The sequence below is a fragment of the Cervus canadensis genome, chromosome 9, assembly GCF_019320065.1.
Source record: "Cervus canadensis isolate Bull #8, Minnesota chromosome 9, ASM1932006v1, whole genome shotgun sequence".
Taxonomy (NCBI): Eukaryota; Metazoa; Chordata; class Mammalia; order Artiodactyla; family Cervidae; genus Cervus; species Cervus canadensis.
The window spans coordinates 70,704,711-70,720,075 of NC_057394.1; the positions used below are offsets into that span (position 1 = coordinate 70,704,711).

At 42.1% G+C, this 15,365-nt stretch overlaps 1 long non-coding RNA gene across 2 annotated transcripts in view; it reads right to left on the reverse strand.

Annotated features, from left to right (window-relative positions):
- LOC122447609 overlaps window positions 1–15,365 on the reverse strand; it is a 131,181-nt gene that overhangs the window by 74,780 nt on the left and 41,036 nt on the right. For both annotated transcript variants that reach the window (XR_006271304.1, XR_006271305.1), the window contains exon 4: window positions 5,576–5,697. This is a non-coding gene — a long non-coding RNA (uncharacterized LOC122447609). The remainder of the gene's footprint in view (window positions 1–5,575; window positions 5,698–15,365) is intronic.

Genomic DNA, 15,365 nt, shown 5'->3' on the forward strand with positions numbered 1-15,365 from the left:
TTTAAAATGTATGCCCACGTCCATCCGGTAGTTAAGACTCCACACTTCCACTTCAGGAGGTGCGAGTTTGATCCCTGGTCGGTGAAGTGAGGCCGAAAAACTTTTTTAAACACACGTGTTCTGATATTTTCACCACTTGGACTCTGCTTCCTAGTGTTAGTCACTCAGTCGTGTCCGACTCTTTGTGACCCCATGGACAGTAGCCCACCAGACTCCTGTGTCCATGGAACTCCCCAGGCAAGAATACTAGAGTGGATTGCCATTTCCTTCTCCAGGGGATCTTCCTGACCCAGGGGTCGAACGTGGCTCTCCCGCACTCTTTACCCACTGACCCACTCTACTTCCTAGTAGAATGTAATACATGAAATCAGAATCCATCTCATTCTTTCTTCCCTTAGATAAGTGTGTAAAGAACTATTTCCTCAATTCCAGCAGGATTAGGAAATTAGCCAAAATTACTGATTGCTAAGAATACCATGCTGATAAAGTTAACATTTCAGAGCTGATAAAGTTAGGCTACGAGTCCCTTCTAAAATCCTGGCAGAGGACTCAGTAATGTGTTTACATGTCTTCTGTTTATGTAAAATTTGTAAAAGAGATTTTTGTATCCATTTTCTCTAAAAGGAACCCCGAAATTTGTCTGAGCTCCAGGCCCCACAAATTTGGATCTGTCATGGAGTAGGTTATTCAAGGAGACTGTCAAATCTGCTTTAGGAAATCTAAAGAAGAAAATTGTGCAAAATAGTTCTGGAAGCTCTTTATATGAGGTCCTGTCTGAGTACAAGGGGTGCTTAGAAACTTAGGGGACTTCTCAAAGTCTCTTCCAGACCCTGGAGACTAGGGCTATTTTTTTCAAGTCATGCAATCAAAAAGCTTATTTGTTATGAAGCAGTTTAAAATATAGGCTTATATTATTACTTACCTCTGTTGCTCTATTTCCCACATTTTGAAGATGGAAAGCTAGGCAGAGATGGACAGACAGACATAGATCTCCAGGACACTTTCAAGTGCCTTCTCCTTTTCTATAATAAATTGTGCAATGTTTCAGTCTTTGACATTTCACTCTAAAACCCCAACCAGAGAAAGCTTGTAATCCATAAGGCTGTATCAGGTATCACAGCATTATGGTGGTACACAATACCTGGTAACACAATACCAGGACTACTATAATCCCAGATACCTGTGCTCAATGAGTGGGTGGTGATGAATAAAGTGAAAGGTTAAATACTTTCATTTACTTGAATGCTAAAAATGGTGTTCTAAGCAAGTGAACTTACTATAACCACAACAACCCTCAAACAATACTCTCATTAGCTACATCTTCAGGCTTAAAATAATTCACACAACTCTGGTGGGCATGGTTTTCAAGGAGAGGAAAGTAAAACCCAAAGGAAGCTGAGTTCTAGACCAGGGATGGCCAGAAAAAGGCATTAATCCAACTATTCCTCTTTGCTATCCTGGGGCAGACATCAATAATCAATCACCAGATTCTTTTCCTACGTTCCAGGGAGCCATTACCAATTGATCCATGTGGACATGTGAAATAAAACTTAAGTGAATAAACCAGGTTTAGACTAAGAACAAAGAGTGTTCAGGAGACAACAAGGAAATAGAATTACTGTCCCTTTCCTACTCCTACCCACTCAAATCTGTCACTACTGCTTCTTATTATGATACCTCTTTTCATATGACTTCATTCTCACAAAGACTCTTCTTCCAGAAAGATAAGGCATTTATCCAGTTTATAAGTAAAACCCCTCTCTTTCCTGGTGACACGTTGAGATGATGACTGAGAACCCTGTCTTCATGCTTGACTCTTCACTCATGACCTCAGCAAACGTCTCCACTCACTCCCCTGGGGCCCATGCTCCAGGCGTGGACTCCTGCTTTCTCTGGCTCAACACACGGCTGGACACCATCTGTCTAAACACGGAATCCCTCAGCCCACATCCCCGCATTGCTCATGCTCTGCCTCTTCAACTGTCTGCGGCTTGGGCCTTGGCAAACACCAGAGGAAAACTATCCAGGGCTCTACCTGTGTTCTGAAGAGAGTTTAGCCATGGAAAAGGCAATATTTCATAACAAGTGGGCTTTTCATCTTCTTGGAGGAGGCGTCCCTTTCATCACATTCTGTTCTCAGAGCAACAGGCGAAGACACGGAGAAGGAAACTGATGACCTTGAGGGGGAATTAAATAATAGCGATGGATGTGTAAATCTGTCTTTTAGCTTAGAAAGTGCTTATAGGAATTACTTGGCACCGCAAAATGGTGAGCAAGGAGTGGAGTTCCATGTTTCTCTCCTGTTCTTAAAGCTTCCCACAGCACAGGAGCCAGGGGTCACCACTCGTGGGCTATCTAGGGACACATTTTGTGACACCGTAAGCTTTTTTTTCACACCTGGAAGCCAGAATTTTGAGAAATACCTATTTGTTTCCATTTTAGTGACTTTAGGCTTACAAACAGAACAGTGATCTCTAACCGACTCAACTAACTCAATCACTCAAAAGTAGGCAGTGATTGGTCAGAGACCTTGCCCGCCCCTTCTAGCCACACCTCCATGCTAACAGTACACAAACCCTGGACATGAGTAGGAAGCTGGGTGAGGCTGAGGGTGAGGGATGCTGACTGGGGGAAATGGGATAAGGGTCTTCCAGACAAACTCCCTTCTCAACAATCTTGCTGACTATTTCATTTCTTCATCAATTTATTTAGTTAATGTGTATTTATTGCCTCCCTGACTCAGGGTTTCCCAGGTGGCTCAAGTGCTAAGGAATCTGCTTGCCAATGCAGGAGCCCCAGGAGATGCAATTTCAATCCCTGGGTTGGGAGGATCCCCTGGAGAAAAGCATGGCAACCCACTCCAGTACTCTTCCCTGGAGAATCCCATGGTCAGAGGAACCTGGTGGGCTACAGTCCCTGGGGTCACAAAGAGTTGCACATTACTGAAGCGACTGATCACTCAACTCAACTCACTAGTCAAGGCAGGGCCAGAGCTAAGTTCCAATTACTAAAATAAAAATAAGTCTGTAAATCAGGTGTAGACATTCTTGCTTCTTGATCATGTAAAGTATATAGCAGGTAAGTACATACATATTCCTCACTCAACTCTGTGATACAAGTATTATTCTCATCTCTTGCCAAGTGACAAAACAGAGACTCCAAGAGGTTAAACAGCTCAACCTATGTCTCAAGATTAAAATGTGGCCCAATGGATTTGAACCCAAGCCTGTCCTACCATACTGCCTCAACCATCACAATTGAGTGAAAGAAATGAACATATATATGCACGTCTGCCTGCTTAGTCACTCAGTTATGTCTGACTCTTTGCGACCCTATGAAAGGCTCCTCTGTCCCTGGGATTCTCCAGGTAAGAATACTGAACTGGGTTACCATTTCTTTCTCCGGGGGATCTTCCTGACCCAGGGATCGAACCTACGTCTCCTGCACTGCAGGCAGATACCTTACCGTCTGAGCCACCAGGGAAGCCCAAATATGTATGAATGTATGTATATATATACATGTCAAGGCTATGGTTTTTCCAGTAGTCATGTATGGAAGTGAGAGTTGGACTGTAAAGAAAGCTAAGAGCCAAAGAATTGATGCTTTTACCCTGTGGTGTTGGAAAAGACACTTTAGAGTCCCTTGGACTGCAAGGAGATCCAACCAGCCCATCCTAAAGGAAATCAGTCCTGAGTGTTGGAAGGACTGATGCTGAAGCTGAAGCTCCAATAGTTTGGCCACCTGATGTGAAGAACTGACTCATTTAAAAAGACCCTGATGCTGGGAAAGATTGAAGGCAGGAGGAGAAGGGAGTGAGAGAGGATGAGATGGTTGGATGGCATCACCAACTCAATGGACATGTGTTTGGGTAAACTCTGGAAGTTGATGATGGACAGGGATGCCTGGCGTGCTGCAGTCCATGGGATTGCAAAGAGTCGGACATAACTGAGTGACTGAACTGAACTGAATATATATATATACACAATTGCCTTCAAAGTGATTAATGCTATCATGCAGGCGTGGGTTATCATGCTGTAGGAGAGTGTGGTTGAGAGTCACTTTCTGTTCAGGGACTTCTGACCCTCACTTGGTCCTTGTGAGGAGTAAAATATGGACGATTCCTAACATAGGAATCAGAAGCACTGTTTTCTTATTTTATAACAGCACACAGTTGTCAAAGCAGCCACACCTGCCCAGGTTAATGATCTGCACTATGGTTTCAGTCTTAGACCACTTCAGCTCAAATGTCACCTCCATTAGATGGCTGCTGTGAGAAACTTAAAAGGACTGTCAATCCAGGGAGCTCAACTGCATGAAAAAGCAAGTCACTCAAACAGAAATCTGGACTGAGTAACCATCACAATACCACTTTTACAAAGGCCATGGGAGAAGCAAGAGTATCCCTTATTGAAACTTACGAGAATATAGCTGATCAATACTTTATTAAGTCTGCCAGGACAAATATATATAAATGTTTTAAAGAACTGAACTATAGTAATGAATTTTCTTGGCCATGCTCATTTTTAAAAATGCATCAACATAATAAGAAAAGGGACTTGGGGACTACCCTGGGGGGGTCCAGGGGCTAAGTCTCCAGGATGTCAATGCACTGGACCCAGGCTTCAATCCCTGGTGCTGCCACTCAAGATTCCACATGCTGCAAGGAAGATCAAAGATTCCAAGTGCCACAACGAAGACTCAACACAGCCAAAATAAATAAATAAATAAACTTTTTTTAAAAAAGAAAGGGAACTCATACAAATAAATGGTCAACTAAATCCTTTTACTATCATGTTATCATTAGAAAACTCCTAACTCTGGAAGGTCTCCTCATCACTTTGTTTTCTTTCCCATACGTGGAGGAAACTGATAGCCAAGTAGGTGTTTCATTGGGGACTAAGGTGAGACCTGTATATTGAGCACAGAACTCAGAAAGAGAAAAAAAAAGCAGTGTATTTCTGTGAAAGGGCAAGCACAATATAGCCATTCAGTTCAGCTCAGTTCAGTTCACTCAGCCGTGTCCGACTCTCCACGACCCCATGGACTGCAGCACGCCAGGCATCCCTGTCCATTACCAACTCCCAGAGTTTACTCAAACTCATGTCCATTGAGTCAGTGATGCCATCCAACCATCTCATCCTCTGCCGTCCCCTTCTCCTCCCACTTTCAATCTCTCCCAGCCTCAGGGTTTTTTCAAATGAGTCAGCTCTTCGAGTCAGGTGGCCAAAGTATTGAAGTTTCAGCTTCAACATCAGTCTTTCCAATGAATATTCAGGACTGATCTCCTTTAGGATGGACTGGTTGACTCTCCTTGCAGTCCAAAGGACTCTAAAGAGTCTTCTCCAACACCACAATTCAAAAGCATCAATTTTTAGGTGCTCAGTTTTCTTTATAGTCCAACTCCAACATCCATACATGACTACTGGAAAAACCATAGCCTTGACTAGACGGACCTTTGTTGGCAAAGTAATGTCTCTGCTGCCTAAAATGCTGTCTAGGTTGCTCATAACTGTTCTTGCAAGGAGTAAGCGTCCTTTAATTTCAATATAGCCATACCACTGCAAAATGAAAGTACCTGATTCCTAAAGATTTGCTTTTCTATGCTGTCATCACGAGTCAAGGGATTCCTTGCTTATTCTCCATTCCACGTTCTCAGTTGGTACTTTTTGACTGGCAACATTTATTTTCCTTTTAGTTCTGGGAAAAAAATAATAAAATAAAGGATCATATGTTTGTCCCGTGGGTGAATTGAATAAGGGCAGGGCGTCAAAAAGCACTCGCTGTAATTGGTTGCGCATCCGTCCCCACTAGACAAGGGCGGGGCCAGGACGGAAGTCCAGCCTGTGGCTCACTCGCCTTCGGAGCTGTGTAGCTAAATTGGCTTCACCCACATTCTCAGCCCGTTGACTCAGCTGCAGCTGTTTAGACATCGTCTGTCCTCACAGCAGGCGCCAGCCCGGGGCTCCTGCTAAATGGCTGGAGGGGCCGGCAGCAAAGCCACTTTCTGCCCCCTCCTCTAGTAAGAAAAGAGCCCGTGATCACAGGCTGAAACGGAGGGTTGAACTGAAGCAGTGTTTCTTTTTTCCCAAGTGGAAAAACTGAATAACCCGTGTTTGTTTCTTGGCTATTTTAGGTAGGACAGAATGCTTACTAGGAAGATGATTTCACAACATTTTGGACACATTTATACAATAGAAGCATTTCTTTGGAGACTGGGTTGTTTTTTTTTTTTTTCCTTAACAAAAGATTTTCCCCCTCCCTCTAAATATTGATGGCTGACATCTGGGGTTTTCCCATATTTCCTCAGCCAAGAGTCTCATCCCAGCCGCACCAGTGGGTTACACGTGGTTCTTCCAAACCTTCCTGCTCAAAACTTTCCAGGCCCAGGACTTGTCCTTGAGGGACCTCACTCAGAACGTTCTCTAGCTGAGCCATCCACAGGTCCACCTGACATATTTTGGCTCTCAGACCACCCCTGGTGTTGCAGGAAACCACAGCTAAGCACCCCGACCCACAGGTTATGGGGACCAGTTTGCACTCAGCTTCCTTCTCCAATAGCTTGTCTATCTTTCCCTCATCCCCCACCTCCAACAGGCAAGCCTCTGCTCCTGCTGTGCAGAGGAGCCTGGCATGACAATATTTGCTTGACCCCCTTGCAAAGTGGCCATCGTCCTAGACTCGGCTTGACCTCAGGATTTCCCACCAATGCGATTCTGTCATTTACTTTCTGGTTTACAATCAAGATGAAGAGTCATGCCTGAAATACGCCTTGGTCCTCTGCGAAAGAACCTGAAAGTAACATTATCCTGGAACCTAAGTACATAATTAATCAAGAATAGAATATCAGATAAAATTAAAATGGTAAAAAGAAGCTATAGTCAATGCTTCTTTTTCATTATCACGGCCTTGCTATCACAGAAAGAGATTATTTCATCAAAGAGTCATGTGGGCTGTGTCCTAGGATGGTAAATTGCACACTTTTTAGTGTTTATCTGATGGTATATTCTAGAATCTTTGATTAAAAGATGGTAGAAGAGATGTTACAGGTTATTAGCTAAGTTACTGCCAAACAAGGCATGTAAGGAATTGCTAAGGAAGTCTTCAGAAAAAGTCGACAAGGAACATGTTTTGATTTTTTGGGGGGTGCCTGGCTCTAGTCTGAAAGAGTAAGTAGGGGCTTAAATTCATTGGGAATGATCCATTACCGACTCCTGTCCATCCATCACACCTTATATCTAATCCAGTATGGTCCATGGAATTTTCCAGGAAAGAATATTGGAATGGGTTTCTATCTCCGACTCCAGGGATCTTTCTGACCCAGGGACTGAACCTGCATATCATGCGTCTCCTGCGTTGGTAGGCAGATACTTACCCCTGTGCCACCAGGTAAGCCCTGTCCCGACTCCTCTGTGTCCACCACACCATGTATCTAATCCAGTAGGGTCCATTTCCACTGCCACTATCTCATCCATCATTTTCCCTGTAGACTAAGTCTACAGCTACCTCAGGTCTCCCTACTTTAACTCCTGTCTTCATTCCATCTGTTGTCCACCTGCAGCTTTTTATCTGATGCAGCAAACATCAGATCACATGACATGCTCTTCAAATGCCTGTTTCCACTGTCACTCCCACAGGACACCTAACTTCTCCTGATTTTTCAGTTCTTAGCTTGAACATCATCACCTTCTCTAAGTAGAGGCTCCTTATTATTCTGTCTCATTGATCATTCTTTATTGCTTATTTGTTGGCTTTCCAATTCCCTCTATAGCATGTAGCATCCACAAGGCAGAGAGCATACTTGCTTGTTCACCAGTGGGTACCCCAAGCTTAATAGGTCAATTGGTCTGTATTAGGTAACCAATAAATACATTGGATGAATGACAAAGAAGAACTTGAATTGCGTGTTGATGGTAAAAATGATCTGGCATTCAGAGATAGAGGTAATTCATGGTGGCAAACGGAAAGGTGAAGATGAAAAAATGGAAGAGAAAAGGAGAAGTGACAATGTGAGATGTATGAGGGCTTTGGAAGCAGCCCAGAACCCAGAAGAAATGGTTAAGGAGCAGTGGGTTGTAGTCCCAGTAAAGTACAAAGATGTGGTGGTCTTTCTGTTGCCTGGAGTCCATCCTCTGGCCTGGTACTGTGTGTCCTACACAGGTGCCATCAACCTGGACCTCACGTAAGATAGAGTGACCATTCCCAGAGAGAATGCCATGGTCAGTGTTCAAAAACACGTGCCTACTATTCTACATTTTGAGACATTTCACATCCAAAGGCTGATATTCTACATTTAGGAGAAATGTTCCTTACACACCTCCCAGGGTTGTTCTATAGGGGATTTACAAAGAAGGTCTGAAAGAAACATTTCAAAAGCCCTTCAGAATGCAAATCCCTACACTCAGGAAATGACATGAAAAGAGTGGTTTCTGGCTACGGTAGTGATGTATAACCCAGCCGTTTACTAGAAGTATGGGGTTGGAGGTGAGAACTAGCTGGGGACTTGAAGTGTCACTGAGAATCCATTTAATTCTCTACCTCTGTTGCTGACATGGAATTAAAACACCAGAGCAACAGAATACCCCATTTCTTAAAAGTCTCTGGAGAGGAATAAATTACAGTGTTTACGGTAAATCTGATCTTTGTCACAGGATCTCCAGCCTTATTTCAACACATTAATCCTATAGTAAAAAAGGCCAGGTGGATGCGAAACAATCCTCGTATTCACGAGTGTTTCAGATCTCAGCCAAGTCTGTACTGATTTGATTAAACGTTATCTCACACCCAAGGGACTAGGTGCAGATGTTGGTCAGGAAAGTGAGACAGGCATGATGGTATTGGGTTGAGTTTCTTAGGCCAAAGGAAAGTCCTTGACCCCGGAAAAGAAAAGCTAATGACAAAACCGTAGAGGAACAATCTTGGCCTTTATCCCTTTGGTTTGAAAGGGCAAGAATGGGGGAGTAATGTTGGCTGAGTTCCTAAAATGTTCATTAAGCTCCAGAGAATGGCGCTGGAATTTTAAGTACAGTATTGTGTGAGTTGTTCACCTGTAGGAAATTGTAGACATTATCTAACAATACCTAAATTACTTATTCCTTTCAGCTCGCTGACTAATGGTTCACCATTCCACTCCAGTATGTTCTGACGTGGGTGTGCCAGCAATCAGAGAACAGCAAAGAACACACCCCAAGATCAGGAGGGTCTAATCCAGAGAGCTATGTGAAGGAATACTAAAAAACTAGGAGGCTTTAAGGATCAGGTTTTAAGGCTTGAGATGCTGGATTCTTGCAATGTTTCAGGGCTAGACAAGTGATCTGGTGTCAATAAGCATGTTAAGAATGTATAGGGAAGGGCTTGGAATAATATAGGGGCAGAGAGTGAGATGATCCTGGCCAAATAAGTCACATCTCTGCTTTGGAAGTGTGGATTCAATATCAAGGACTAGCACCCAGAGCATCATATTCTGACCCCAGAGACAATCGGTCTCAAAAATGCCCTATTTCCAAGTCCAGCGTCTGCTGGGAGAAGATTGCTTCCTCTTTTACCTCTGAGGGAGAGGAAGTAGAATGGAGACACTGCCCTGGTCATCCATTAACTGCAATAGGGTCTGCTCATGGGCTGCAGATTATCACCTCCATTCATGCATCTCCTGTTCCATTAATAGACTTAACTATCTTTCCAGAGGCACACACGTCCCCTGGCTCCCCCTTGAATACCTCCACAATTTTCCCCCAAAACTCAATAAACTAGCAGCTCAAGAACTCCAGCTCCAGAGTGTGTGTGTGTGTGTGTGTGTGTGTGTGTGTGTGTGTTAGTCGTTCAGTCGTGTCCAACTCTTTGTGACTCATGGATTGTAGCCGGCCAGACTCCTCAGTCCGTGGAAGTTTTCAGGCAAGAACACTGGAGTCGGTTGCTATTCCCTTCTCCAGGATCTTCCCAACCCAGGGATTGAACTTGGGTCTCCTGTAATGCAGGCAGATTCTTTACCATCTGAGCCACCTGGGAAGCATGTCAAAAGAAGATTTTATTAATAAAAAATCATTAACATATTTCATACCCTGGAGGCTGGCACATTACAGTAGATTACGGTCTCAGCCCATTAAGTTCTCACAGCAAGTATTATCTAATGTCACTTCATCTCTTAGCAAATATTCCTGGCAAAGTCTTCATTTCTGTCCGCATATGGCCAGTGATTACAGTTCTACTTGCAGAGACTACAGCTCCAGGAAAATGGTAGCAAAGCAGGGAGTCCCATCACTAAATGATGAGCCTCTGGTGGGCAGAGGAGAGCATGTCCTCTATATACAGAGGCTGCCTTTGCCTATTGAGGGTCTTAGGCAGAACAGGGTCACTATCTTTTATGACCTATTCCCTCCACCTTTGGGAACACAGGGCAAATGTTGCCAAAGGTGGATTACAGAATAGGTGAACTTATCACATAGGCTTTTCTGATGAAGTTCCAAACATTGGCTGTCTTGGTCTTGGATCCATGCCCTCCTTGAGGGGATCTTCCCAACTGAGGGATCAAACCCGCATCTCTAAAGTCTCCTGCATTGGCAGGCAGGTTCTTTACCACTAGTACCACTTGGGAAGCCCTAGACCTCTCTAGTGCTGAGAAAAATGAGGCATGAGCAACAATCAGGAAAGTAACAATTAGCTTAGGACTGGTTCTCAGTCAATACCCAAGCTGGTAGGAACCTGGTATACACTGTTTCCTTCCTTGACATCTAATTTTAATTGCCTTATATGTCTTAATTTACCCCATCAATACATTTTTAACTTTTTTTAATTGTTATAAATTGTATTGTTCTTTTTTCCTTTTTTGCTAAAGTGTTTATTTCCCATTTTTATTTATTTGACTGTGTCAGGTCTTAGCCGTGGCATGTGGAAGCTCGTTCCCTGCCCGGGGATCAGACCCAGGCCCCCTGCATTGGGAGCATGAGTCTCAACCAGTGGACTACCAGGGAAGTCCTCCCATCAGGTTTTTTATTCACTTTGTGGGATGGAACCCAGGCCCTGTTTTTTAGGGAAAGTTTCCGAATTAACAGTTTCTCAATTAGTTGAATTGGGTTCGTGTCAGCTCCGATTGTAGGCTTCTCACCTTTATTCATACAACACGTATTTATGTGAAACAAGCACGACAGATACACATTACCTTTTAAGAGACATTCTTATTGGCTCCCAGCCATGTGCGCTCAATTTTTCTCCACTCACAAACCTTTAGGTTACCTTTACCCTTTGAATTGCCATTTAATCTCTTCTCTTCTCCAGTCTCTGTATCTGGCCATTTTGGTTTTCCACCAATTTGGCAACTTAAATTGAAGGTTCTCTTCATATCCTGACTCTCAAAGCCACAATTAGGGACTTTAAATGACCATGCACAGTAACATCAGGGTTATTTCCATTTTAAAGGTAAATTGCACAATCAAAGCAGCACCCAGGGTATCTGCAGTCACTGCGTCTTCTTTTTATGTCACACCTGTCACCTCTGTCTTACTAGGGGTCTTCTCCAAACAATAGTCTCCTCCCTTGTTGGAGAGAACCTGAAAACCATTATCTTTCTAGTAGGTTAATTCAGATACGAACTGTCTACCTGATTATTGTTAAAACTCAATGCTCCAAGCTTCTCCCATTCTTGCTCAATTTTCCCCTAATCTTGCTCGGAACTCTACCTGAAGAGTATACATGGAGGGAATGTTTATTCCTCCACTATCATCTCTGTAAGATGAACCTATATGCTTCTTGAAATTTTGTGGAAACAAAAAGTACTACATGCAAAACCAATTGAAGAAAAGCAGGATATCATATAATACAATGGCTTCTAAACCTTGTTGACAAGAAATCACTTCACAAGTTTTTAAAGATGGAGATTCTTGGCTTTTTATCCCACAAAATACTAATCAAGTAGGTCTGAGATGGGGTCAGGGAATCTGTATTCTTACAACAATCCCCCTACCTCAGGCCAAATAATTCTGACTAACAGCTGGGTTTGGGATCCAACTTAAGCTATTATTACATTTCCAGAATAATAACTATGCCTTTCTGGGGGTTGTTGCTTTGCTTTTTTAACCTTTCTATTTTGAGGTAATCATAGATTGACTTGCAATTGTAAGAAATACAAAGGTATTCCACATACCCTTTACCTGCTTTCCTTCAATAATAACATCTTGCAAAACTATAGGACAGTATCACAAGCAGGAGAGTCACATTGATACAGTCCACCTATCTTATTCAAATTTGGCCAGTTTTATTTATACTCATTTGTATTTGTGTGTGTGTATTCAGTTCCATGCAGTTTTATCTATATATAGATTGTCTATACCACCACAGTCAAGGCACTGATCAGCCAAGATTTGTGCTTTATTTGTAATAGCCCCAAAGTGAAAACAACCCAAGTGTTGTGCTTTTATGGTCACACCTACCATCTCCCCTTTCCCCAGTAACCACTAATCTATTCTCCAGTTCTATGATTTTTTTTAATTTAAATAATGTTACATAAGTCAAATGAAGCTGAAATAGGCTGAACAATGGTCTCCCAAAGATGTTCACATCTTAATTTCATGAACCTGTGAATACATTAGCCTGTATAATAAAATATACTTTGCAGATGGGATCATGTTAGGGATCTTGAGAGAGTTTTTCCTGGATTATCTGGATGAGTTCATAACCACAAAAGTTCTGACAAGAGGGAAGCAAGAGATCAGAGAGAGATAAATAGGAGATGTAATGATGGTGGTAAATAGGTAAAGACAGGTATATAGGTAAGAGATGGAATGATGGAGGTAAACTGGTAAAGATGATAGAGATAGATGATAGATAAATAGAAGTTTTAATGATGGAGGTAAATAGGTAGAAATAGATGATAGGGATAGATATATAGTTAGATAGAAGATGTAATGATGGAGGTAAGTGAGTAGAAATAGATAGATAGATAGAAGTTGTAATGACGGAGGTAAATAGGTAGAGATAGATGGATAATAGAGATAGATAGATAGATAGATAGATAGATAGATAGATAGATAGATAGATAGATAGATAGAAGGTGTAATGATGGAAGTAGGAGTTAAGAGGCCACAAGACAAAGGATGTAGACATCCTCCAGAAGTTGAAAAAGTCAAGGAAATGGATTTTTCCCTTAGAGTTTCCAGAAGAAATAAATCCTGTCAACACCTTGACTTTTTAAAGCTTTAGAGATTGATTTCTGTAAGCTGTAAAATTAAATTTTTGTGTTGTTTAAGTCACTAAGCTTGTGATCATTTGTTGCAGTAGCAACGTAAAACGAATACAGTCTGTAACATCTGGAGATAGTGATTCTCCTCAGTGTAATTCCCTTGAGATCTGTCCAAGATGTTGTGAGAGTGGATGGTCTATTCCCTTTTGCTGCTGGGTAGTGGCCCATGGTGGTGATGTCCCGCCGTTTGTTTATCCATCACCTACTGAAGAACACTTGGGTTGTTTTCACTCTGGGTGGGGCTATTAGAAATAATGCTGCCATTAACATTCATGTGGGCTTCCCAGGTGGCTCAGTGGTAAAGAATCCGCCTGCCAGGCAGGAGACACCGGTTGGGGAGATCCTCTGGAGAAAGAAATGGCAGCCTACTCAAGTATTCTTGCCTAAGAAATCCCATGGACAAAGCAGCCTGGAGGGCTATAGCCCGTGGGGTCACAAAAGAGCTGGACACAACTTAGTGACTAAACAACAACAATAAAACATTCAAGTATAGGTTTTAGTATGAAAAGAAATTTCATTTCTCTGGGATAAATGCCAAAGACTGCAATTACTGGGTCACGTGGTAATTAAATATTTCATTTTATAAGAAACTGCCAAACTATTTTCCAGAGCGGCTGTACCATTTTAAATTCCCACCAGTAATGTGTAAATGATCCATCCTTTGGTGGTGTCACTATGCTTTTTCTTTTTTAAATTTTAGTCATTCTGAAAGGTTTGTAGTAACATCTTATTTGGGTTTTAATTTTCATTCCCTAATAGGGACTGATGCTGAGCATCTTTGCATGCATGTACCAGCCTGTAAATCCCCCCTGGTGAAATGTCTGTTCTTGTCTTTTGCATATTCTCTAATTAAATTATTTGGTTTTTTCACCATCGATTGTTAAGAGTACTTTATATGGTATAGATGTTAGCCCTTCATCAACATGTGGTTTGCCAATATACTTTCTTAGTCTATACCTTGTATTTTCACCCTAATAGGATATGTAGCGGAGTAAAACTTTTAAATTTTGATGAAGTCCATTTTATCAGTTTACCCTCTTAGCGCCAAGTCTAAGAACTTTTTGCCTAGCTTTATATTCTGAAGATTTTTCTAAGTTTTTTTCTAAAAGTTTTATAATTTTACAGTGTTTTTTTTAAATTAGCGATCCATTTGGAATTGATTTTTGTATCATGAACTTCAACTTTATGTTGAAGTTCAAATTTTTTAACCTATCCAATCAGTCCAGCAACATTTGTTGAAAAGGCTTTTTTGCACTTTCCTCAAAAATAAAAAAGGGAGCACATTTGTATGGGTCTATATTGCATTCTCTATTCTGTTCCATTGATGTACATGTCTATCCATCTGTCAATACCACATTGTCTTGATCCCTATGGCTCCATGGTGACCTTTTTTTTTTTTTTTTGGCCACCACAGGCAGTATGTGGGATCTTAGTTCCCCGACCAGGACTCAAATCCACACCCCTCGCAGTGGAAGCACGGAATCTTATCCATTGTACCGCCAGGTAAGTCCCTTAGGAGTGGGGTGATTTTCCACATAGACAATCATGTCATATGTAAGAAAGAATGTGCATTGATTTTTTTGAGCCAATCAAAAAATGCTTATAGAAAACATGTAGGATTTGGGGCTACAGACTGCTGCCATGTCGTGGTTTTGAAAGACAAGTGATTGTTCTATGGAAGCAGAAGAGCAGAATTTTCTTTTTAAATAAGAGCACTTGTCTCTATTCAAACACACAGGAAAAAAACTATCAGTCCCATCTCACAGATTTCCTCTGTGCTGAGCTGGTAACCATGTCATAAGATAAAAAGTAGGTTGACTTTGATTCCTGTAGTTGAAACTGGCCCCCTCAACTATGACTTAGGCTGTCCTCTGCTTTGTAGACAAGGAAGTGTGGGCCAGTTGTGAAACTGACCCTTCACTCCACCTGGGCTTGTGATTTCTCCACTTTCAGTGGCATCTTCTTACCATCAGAAGGGTCCCTAAGTATCAGAAACTATGCTCATCTAACTAGTCTCTTAGGCTCTGGGGGGTGGGGATGACAGCAGAGAACCTAATACTGAGTGTGTCCCCGAGTCATGTCAAAACAGAAACAAAACTGCTGACATTTAGGTTGCCCATCTAACCACCAGCCTGCG